General features: G+C 48.1%; 1 protein-coding gene across 2 annotated transcripts in view; it reads left to right on the top strand.

Annotated features, from left to right (window-relative positions):
* Positions 1 to 3,714: 3,714 nt before the first annotated feature.
* Positions 3,715 to 8,376, top strand: part of Fbxo10 (F-box protein 10) — a 47,984-nt gene continuing 43,322 nt past the window's right edge. The window contains exon 1 of one of the 2 annotated variants that reach the window (XM_021222077.1): positions 3,715 to 3,823. The gene's annotated coding sequence lies outside the window, so the exon portion shown is untranslated. The remainder of the gene's footprint in view (positions 3,824 to 8,376) is intronic. The other variant, XM_029533288.1, reaches the window with a different exon arrangement.

Genomic DNA, 8,376 nt, shown 5'->3' with positions numbered 1-8,376 from the left:
GGGGGGGGGGAGTGTCTTCAGCAAATGGTGCTGGCAAACTGGATGACTGCAAGTAGAAGAATCCAAATAGATCCACACTGCTCACCCTGCACAGAACTCAGCTCCAGATGGATCAAACACACCAACACAAAAATCAGACACACTGAATCCGATAGAAGAGAAAGTGGGAAGAGCCTTGAACGCATCAACATAGGAGACAACTTCCTGAACAGAACACCAATAGCACAGGCATTAAGATGGACAACTAATAAATGGGACCTCGTGAAACTCAGCGGTTTCTGCGTGGTACAGGACATTGTCATCCCAACAAAGTGGCAACCTACAGAATGGGAAAAGATTCCTACCAACTGCACATCCAAAGCAGGGCTAATAGCATAGGTATATAGAAAGAACTTAAAAAAAACCCAGATATAAAAAACAACCACCAACTAACCTAATTTAAAAACAGGGTAGAATGCCAGGCATGGTGACGCTCGCCTTTAATCCCAGCACTCGGGAGGCAGAGGCAGGCGGATTGCCTCCCAAGTGCTGGGATTAAAGGCGTGCACCACCACCGCCCGGCCAACAATCTACTTTTAATACACGGAGAAAAAAATGAAGGTGAAGAGCTTTTGAGAAAGATGCTCAACTTCTGGCCCTTTCCCCTCCCATGGACATGTACATACATGTACAAACAAACATGCACACATACGTATACCACAGAGACATAGAGAGAAAGAAAAAATGATATAGCAGATGTACAATGATATTTCTGCTTCTGAAACTGGATGTTCTATTGGCAGCCGCCTCCCCAGGCAGCCACTCAACATGTTTATTTTCAGCTTCCATAAAAATTCAGTTAAGAAACTGATACGGAGACATGGATACATAATGTAAATATTGTGGGTTGTTGTAACATAGAGATATGCATGTGGAAAGAACACTAGAATCTGGAGTTCACAGTCCTGAGTAACAGCTTCAGCTTCCTAATATAAATTATGGGAGTTTGAATTTTTAGTTGTAAACATCAAAATCTAACTTTGGCAGTCATGAAGAAAAATATTTTATTAAAAATATAAAAGGAATTTGAGGATCACCAGGAAATCTAGAGATTCGGGCTAGTATGTCAGGCAACTGGAACACCACTGACCATTGGATACCACTGGAGCAAGCTCACGGGCTTCAGGGTACCTAATGATGCTCTAGTCAAGCTGCTGGCGTTGTTTTGGAGATGTTGTTACATAACATGTAGGCCTCAATTCTGTACAGGGAATATTTATTTGTAAAATTAGAGTTACATGGAAAGACAGAACCTACCTAGAGTTTCAACTTTCCTAACAAAATACATGGTTTGCTTCTCAACAAGCTCATCAATGAAGACCCCTGTCAGAGGTAGGAAGAGAGTCGAGACCCGCAGGCAGCCTAAAAGGAGGACAGCTGTTGGATTACCTGTGGCCAAACGACTCCGCCTGAGTCTAATCTCTCTATAAAGCAGAAGTCTACATGGCTGTGGAGACTGCATGTGCCCTCGTTCATTTGCTATAAATACGAATTACATGCCAGGCTGCTAAGGTGAGCAAGCCCACTCTAGTCAAATGAAGTAGAGAAGTCAACAGACAAAAACATTACACATAGATGGTGGAATGGAAGCCTGCACCAAACAGATGAGGGTAAGAAGACAGGAGCAACCAGCCACTTACAAATACTGTTCTTGTGCACAGACATGCATGTAGCCAAAGCACACATATGAATAAAATAAAAATAAGTATATCTTAAATAAAACACCACTGTCTTGACATTTAAATGCTTATGCAAGAAATAAAATCCCTCCCGTGGCACCTTTGGATAGATGAAGAAGACAGACAGCATGCTGTGGTAGACGGCCCCACTCTTGTCCTTTGAACGTCCTAACCCTTTTAGAGAAATGCCAACACAAACAATAATGTTTGATAGCACAGATCCAGGAACTCTGGCTTTTAATTGGGTATTGAAATTCGTATTCAGCCTGCTGGTTTCATACAATGGGCCACTTTTCAAAGGATTAGACGTGTGATCGGTTGGCCAAACGTAAGCGACATCACCAAGTTTACTGTAGTAAGAGTTGATCCTGTTGTGGGCTTGACTTGACCTAAGCATGGCCTTTCCACTACATCTGTGTGTTTGCTGAACAGCTCTCAGTCAGCTCTCAATTGTTGGGTTTGGGTCTAGGTGTTTTGTTTGGGGTTTAAACAAATGAATTGTTGAAGGCTGTGATGTAGGGGCGGCAGGGGGTAGCACTTGCCCAGCATGTGCAAGACCCTGAATTTGCCCCAACCACTGCATAAACACGCCCCCCCATTTGACTTTACTATAAAACTGTCTCAGATTCGTGTGTGTACCCCCATATCCACTTCAGTACTTCAGGCCAGTCTACTTCTCTTGTCTTCTCACCACAGAGTATCGAACACCCGCATTCTCCATCCCTTCAATGGCTTCCTCATCAGGGCTTATAGAAATACTGATGACCTCTAAAACCCTTTTATCTAAGACCTCGGATTGGTGGGATACAGGGTTGGAGAGACAGCTTAATAGTCAGGGGGTTTATTGCTCTTGCAAAGGATCCACTTGGTGGCTCACAACTGTCTGTATTCAAGTTCCAAGGGCTTCCTCTGCTTCCAGGCCCCCCTGCGTGCACAGGGTGCACATAAATCAGGTGCATACAAATACACATAAAAGTTAAAAAAAAATCTAAAAAAAAAAAAAAAAAGATATTTTTCTAAGGAGTCGTTTTGTCTCCCTCAGCACAGGAGTTTTCTCTGGCCTCTTTCACATAGCTACTCTCATGAGGTCATCACATTCCTCAAACCCTGGTTTTCAACCAAAGAGCTCTTTTCACGTACTTCATATACTTTTTGTTTTGTTTTGTTTTTCGAGACAGGGTTTCTCTGTGTAGCCCTGGCTGTCCTGGAACTCACTCTGTAGACCAGGCTGGCCTCGAACTCAGAAATTTGCCTGCCTCTGCCTCCCGAGTGCTGGGATTAAAGGCTGTGCGCCACCACGCCCGGCTCACTTCATATACTTTTTTTTCCCCCTTTTGTTTTTGTTTTTGTTTTTCGAGACAGGGTTTCTCTGTATAGCCCTGGCTGTCCTGGATCTCTGTAGACCAGGCTGGCCTCGAACTCAGAAATCCGCCTGCCTCTGCCTCCCAAGTGCTGGGATTAAAGGCGTGCGCCACCACGCCCGGCTACTTCATATACTTTTAAGTACATATGGACTTAAACAGCTTTTCCGGTTTATCCTCTCCGCCACAGAGTGGATTTCAGAACAGGAGCCACCACTGCTTTGTTCTCTTGGGCCCATAACTAGTAGTTGGTGCAACAAGTGCTACACACATCATTTGCGTATATCATGCGCTGTTGTGCCAAACGCTTTCCACACAACCCACCATGGCCCCAAGTCCTTCCTGACTTGTAGCTGGGCTCAGTGTGTTCTCAGGGTGAACCCAGCTCCTATGTGCCCACATGCACAGAGCCCAGGGTGCTGTTAGGCTATAGTGGTGATGGGAAGGATCCACCCCCCTCCCGGCCCCTAGGAACCTCCCGCAGTTCCCGCCCACGATGCTGTTCCCACCCCTTCAGAGGCCAGGCTGGTCCTCCGCTTGCGAAGCCCCGCTCGCTCCGCCCTCCTTCCAGTTTCACGGCCGCGCGCGCTCGCAGGCCAGCCCCACACCGGCGTCACGTAACAGCCACCGGGGGCGGGGCTCGCGGCGAAATCGGACCCCGCTGTGGCCGAGCGCCGCAGTCCTCCGGCAGCCCTGCGGCTTCCAGGGCGTCGCGGCCGCCGCCGGGCAGCGCCGCTCCCTGAGGTAAGAGGCGCAGGAAGGAGGCTTCTCGGGAGCCCGCGGATGCTCCAAGCTTACCGGCTGCTCGGTCCCTCCGTGGGCCCAGCGTTTGGCTTGCGTGCAGGGACCCGGCCTGGGAGCAGTGCGGGAGGTGGGGGCCTCGGTCGCCGGAGCTCCGGGAGAGCTGTGCCCCCGTCCGCCCCCATCCCGGACCCACCCGCTGTCGCCTCCAGCCCCAGGGCTTTGCGAGTGTGTGAGAGAATGAATGCGACTTGGCGGTTTGCTAGCCTTCACCTGGGATGCAGGAGAGAACGTTGCAGTCGCGCACCCAGTGGGTCTGGTTTTAACAAGTCGCGGAGACTGGGTTTCCGCAAATCTTTTCAGGAAGAGGGATGACCCCCTGCCCGGCCTCCCTCCTGCACTGATGGCAGAGCCAGAACTCCGGAGTTGGTGTTAGTTCCATCCACCACCCACTAGCCAGGCAACCTTGAGCTACGTTGATGGTGCTTCTGGTAAAAGTAGAGATGAATTCTTCTTCGAGGTTGCTGTGAGGATTAAGCAGAAAATGCTGAGGACTCCTTAGAGAGCGCTCTCCGTGTGAGCCTTATTAAAATAGCAAGCTAGATAGGACTCCATGATAGACGTCTTTCTCGCAGTCAGCACACCGTCCACTGTGTATGTGATTCTGAAAACAGTGTCGTTTTGGCTGAGGTACCCTCTCCCCTTTCCCAGGCCCCCTTTGCCTTCTGTTTCATTTTGGCATGTGAACCTGTTGTTCCTACGGAATGAGTCAGGCAGGATGGGAACGCTAATTTACTTGAGCAGATGGGTATCAGATTCCCTCTGAGGGGAAAGAAAACTGCCAGGCATGTGCTATCACCAAAAAAAAAAAAAAAAAAAAAAGCACAGTAGAGTGATTGACTGTCTACTGGAAGAAGATGCCTAGGAGCCCACGGACTCCAGCCATCTCCTGCACACAGAGAAGCTAGACCAAGAAGGAGGCTAGGACTTTGATTTTGCTCAGCCATCAACACTGTTGGCCCTGGGCAGTAGAAAGAATGCTTGAGCTTGCCTGTGTTCTAATTCAACTGTTCGTTTATTCTGGCTACAAGGTCTAGACAATGGTGTCTGCCCCCATGGAGCTGTTTGCATAGCTAGCTATGTTAGTTATATAAAAGTCTGTATGTGCACACACAGGTGTGTGTGTATCTGTGTGTGTATATCTGTGTGTCATTGTCCGTGTGTGTCTTTGCCCCTCTGCTGGTTCACAATTTGTTTTATGATAACAATAAGCTCTCAGCTCCCAGAGAGCTGGCTTCATAGCATCTGGCCCCAGGAGACCAGCGTGCAAGAGAGGCTTGAATTGTTTCATGATACCTGTCAGGTCTCCAATCCTGGTGGAAGCTTGATGAGATTTGGAGACGGGAGAAAATGGCACTTTATCAGAGCTTTTAGGAAGGGGTTTCCTCTGGCTTGGAATGCCTGGATTTCTTTGTCTCTCTGGTCTCTGGCCTCTTATTGTTTTTAGATATCTAAAGAGAGCAGCCCTCACCACAGTGCCTTCATTTTGGTTTCCATGGTTATCAGGGGAATTACGTTTACATGATGGCACCGGTAGCTATTGAACTGTGTGGCCAACCACCAGTCACTCGTTCGTCATTCTGGCTTGTTTCTGTTTTTTTTTTTTTTTTTTTTTTCAGTTGCAGTGCAGACATATTCTCCCTTCTCTTTTTTCCTCCTTTCCTCCTGCTCTTCAACAAGTGACAGTGTGAAGAGGGATGGGAATGAGAACTGATGACATAATGATAGACATGGGAGAATGTAGAATCTGTTTTTGGCCCACCCCATTGGTGGTGGTGGTGGTGGTGGTGATGGTGGCGATGATAGTGGCAGCAGTGGTGGTGGTGATGATGGTGGTGGCGGTGGTGATGATGGTGGTGATGGCGCAGATGCGGTGCTGTGGCATAAGACTAAGGGTATCGTCAGGTGCGAGGGCCAGGTCGGTGGACCTCTGGAAAGATGCAGAGGGTGAATCAGCCTGAGCTCTCAGAGGCAGACAGACAGCATCCTGGGCAACAAGAATGCCTCACCTGCTTTTCAAAGGAGATGCGAGAGAAACGTGTTCCTTTAATGGGCCATAGTCACAGAGGGATTACTAGATAGCACGGTAACATTGTTTCCATTAATGGCTGAGCCTCCTTTTGAGTCGCCTGTCCCGGGCTTCCTGTGAACGAGCTACTGATTCTCCTGTCAGCTTGGGGATTTGTTTCCCTGCTCACCTGACATAATGGGGTTGTTAACATAAAGGAGCACTAGAGAAACACCTGTGTAAGAGCCATCTGTTTCGGTTGAGATGTTTAACCCGGCCAGGCGTGGTGGTGCATGCCTTTAATCCCAGCACTCGGGAGGCAGAGGCAGGCGGATTTCTGAGTTCGAGGCCAGCCTGGTCTACAGAGTGAGTTCCAGGATAGCCAGGGCTACACAGAGAAACCCTGCCTCGGAAAAAGAGAGAGAGAGAGAGAGAGAGAGAGAGAGAGAGAGAGAGAGAATCCTAGGCCTTTATTAGTAAGGATTCTAAACTCCCTGGAGGCATCTGTAGCCCAGACGAGTCAGCCCACTGCTGTCTCGGAGGAGAGACAGCAGTGAGTGCTGCACCCACATTGTTCTCTGACCACCGTGTGATGTCACTGGAAGAGCTGCCCTGCACAGTCCAAGGATGTGTAGTAACTGCTGCTCAGTGTCCTTTAGGGACCAGATCCCTGCCAGTCAGTCAGATCCCTGCCAGTCAGTCAGTCAGATCCCTGCCAGTCAGTCAGATCCCTGCCAGTCAGTCAGATCCCTGCCAGCCAGTCAGATCCCTGCCAGCCAGTCAGATCCCTGCCAGCCAGTCAGATCCCTGCTAGATAGTCAGATCCCTGCCAGTCAGTCAGATCCCTGCCAGTCAGATCCCTGCTGGACTCTCAGGTTGGAGCTTTCTTTAGTTCATGTGCTCATGCTTTGCTTTGTGTTCCCAAAGCACCACTTCCTGGGCCTTGAATTGAGCTTGCTCCTAGGCTGGCTTCTTCTAGCCTTCTGGGGTCACCACACATCACTGAGATTCCCCTTCAAGCCTTTTATCTGAATTTAAGGGCTCCATCGCCCTTCCTTTTCCTATGCTTAAAACCCAAGTGAGTCCCTTTGGTAGACTAGTTCTGCTTTGTCATCAGGGTTTTACCTAAGCAGAGATCCTCAGGAATAGCAGTTTTCAACACAGTGCCACACAGGTCTTTAGGTACCTCTTTCAGCCTTGCTTTCCCAAGTGTAAAAACGGTCTTTGGGTGATTGTTGTCAAAGCATACATGTGTTCCCAGGGGACTGTTTCCGCCTGCAGTCTTAGGTGAGGCAATTGCAAACACCCTCAGCTCACCCCCTGCTTTATCGGGGGTGGGGCATGCTTGCCATCTCATCACTCTGTAGGGTAGGGCAGGAGGATCAAGAGCTTAGGTCCACCCAGGCTTCGTGAGCCCTTAATGAAAGAAAAACGAAAAAGAATATGCTTTACTGAAAGCAAAATGTGTTTGGTATATGCAGTGTTAGGAGTTTGGGAACCAAGGTTTTAAATTTAAAAAAAAAAAGGATTGCATCCAGTTAAGGTGACACTATCATCCCAGCTCTTGAAAGACTGAGGCAGGGGAATTTCTTGAACCTAGAAGTTTGAGTCAGTATGGCAAGATCTCAACCCAGAGACAAACACAAGCATGGTTAGGAGGGGTTTTTGTTTGTTTTGTTTTGTTTCATTTTATTTTTAATGATGGTTTTTATGTTCTTTCAATTTTTCTAAGAATCAGTATGTTTATTTCATTATCTTTGTTTTGAACATATTTTACTCTGAAAGATAATATATACAGATGTGGCACAGATGTATAGTTTAGCAAATAGTAGTGAGGTAAGTCACAGTGTAAACACTGCAACCTTAAGAAATGGAGTGTGGCTGGGCATGGGGGTGGTCAAGAGCCTCCTTCCAAGCCTGAGCTCCTCCCCCAGAGGCTGCCATCTTGACCTGTGGATGGCCATCTCTTTGTCACATGCCTTGTGTGCATGCATCTCTACACAGTGCCATTTAGTTTAACTCCATGAATGTGAGATCACCCTGTCTGTATTCTGGGTTTTGCTGCTTTTGCTCAGTGTATCACTGGACATGCATCCATGTGGTAACCTCATGTCAACTGTTGGCAACAGAGAGTGCTGGTGTGAGTAGGTCACACCAACAGAGTGTGCTGGTGTGAACAGGTCACAGTAAGTTCAGTCAGCAGTGGGTGGGCACTGGGTTACCAAGAACATTTGCAGACATAGTCTCTCTTTCTTTTTTAAAAGATTTATTTATTTTTATTTATTTATCTGAGTACACTGTAGCTGTCTTCAGACACACCAGAAGAGGGCATCAGATCCCGTTACAGTTGGTCATGAGCCACCGTGTGGTTGCTGGGAATTGAACTCAGGATCTCTGGAAGAGCAGTCAGTGTTCTTAACCACTGAGCCATCTCTCTAGCCCTAGTCTCTCTCTCTCTCTCTCTCTCTCTCTCTCTCTCTCTCTCTCT

The sequence above is a fragment of the Mus pahari genome, chromosome 22 (assembly GCF_900095145.1).
Source record: "Mus pahari chromosome 22, PAHARI_EIJ_v1.1, whole genome shotgun sequence".
In the NCBI taxonomy this organism is placed as follows: domain Eukaryota; kingdom Metazoa; phylum Chordata; class Mammalia; order Rodentia; family Muridae; genus Mus; species Mus pahari.
Note: the sequence above shows the minus strand (reverse complement) of the source record. Positions and strands in the feature narration are given on the sequence as shown.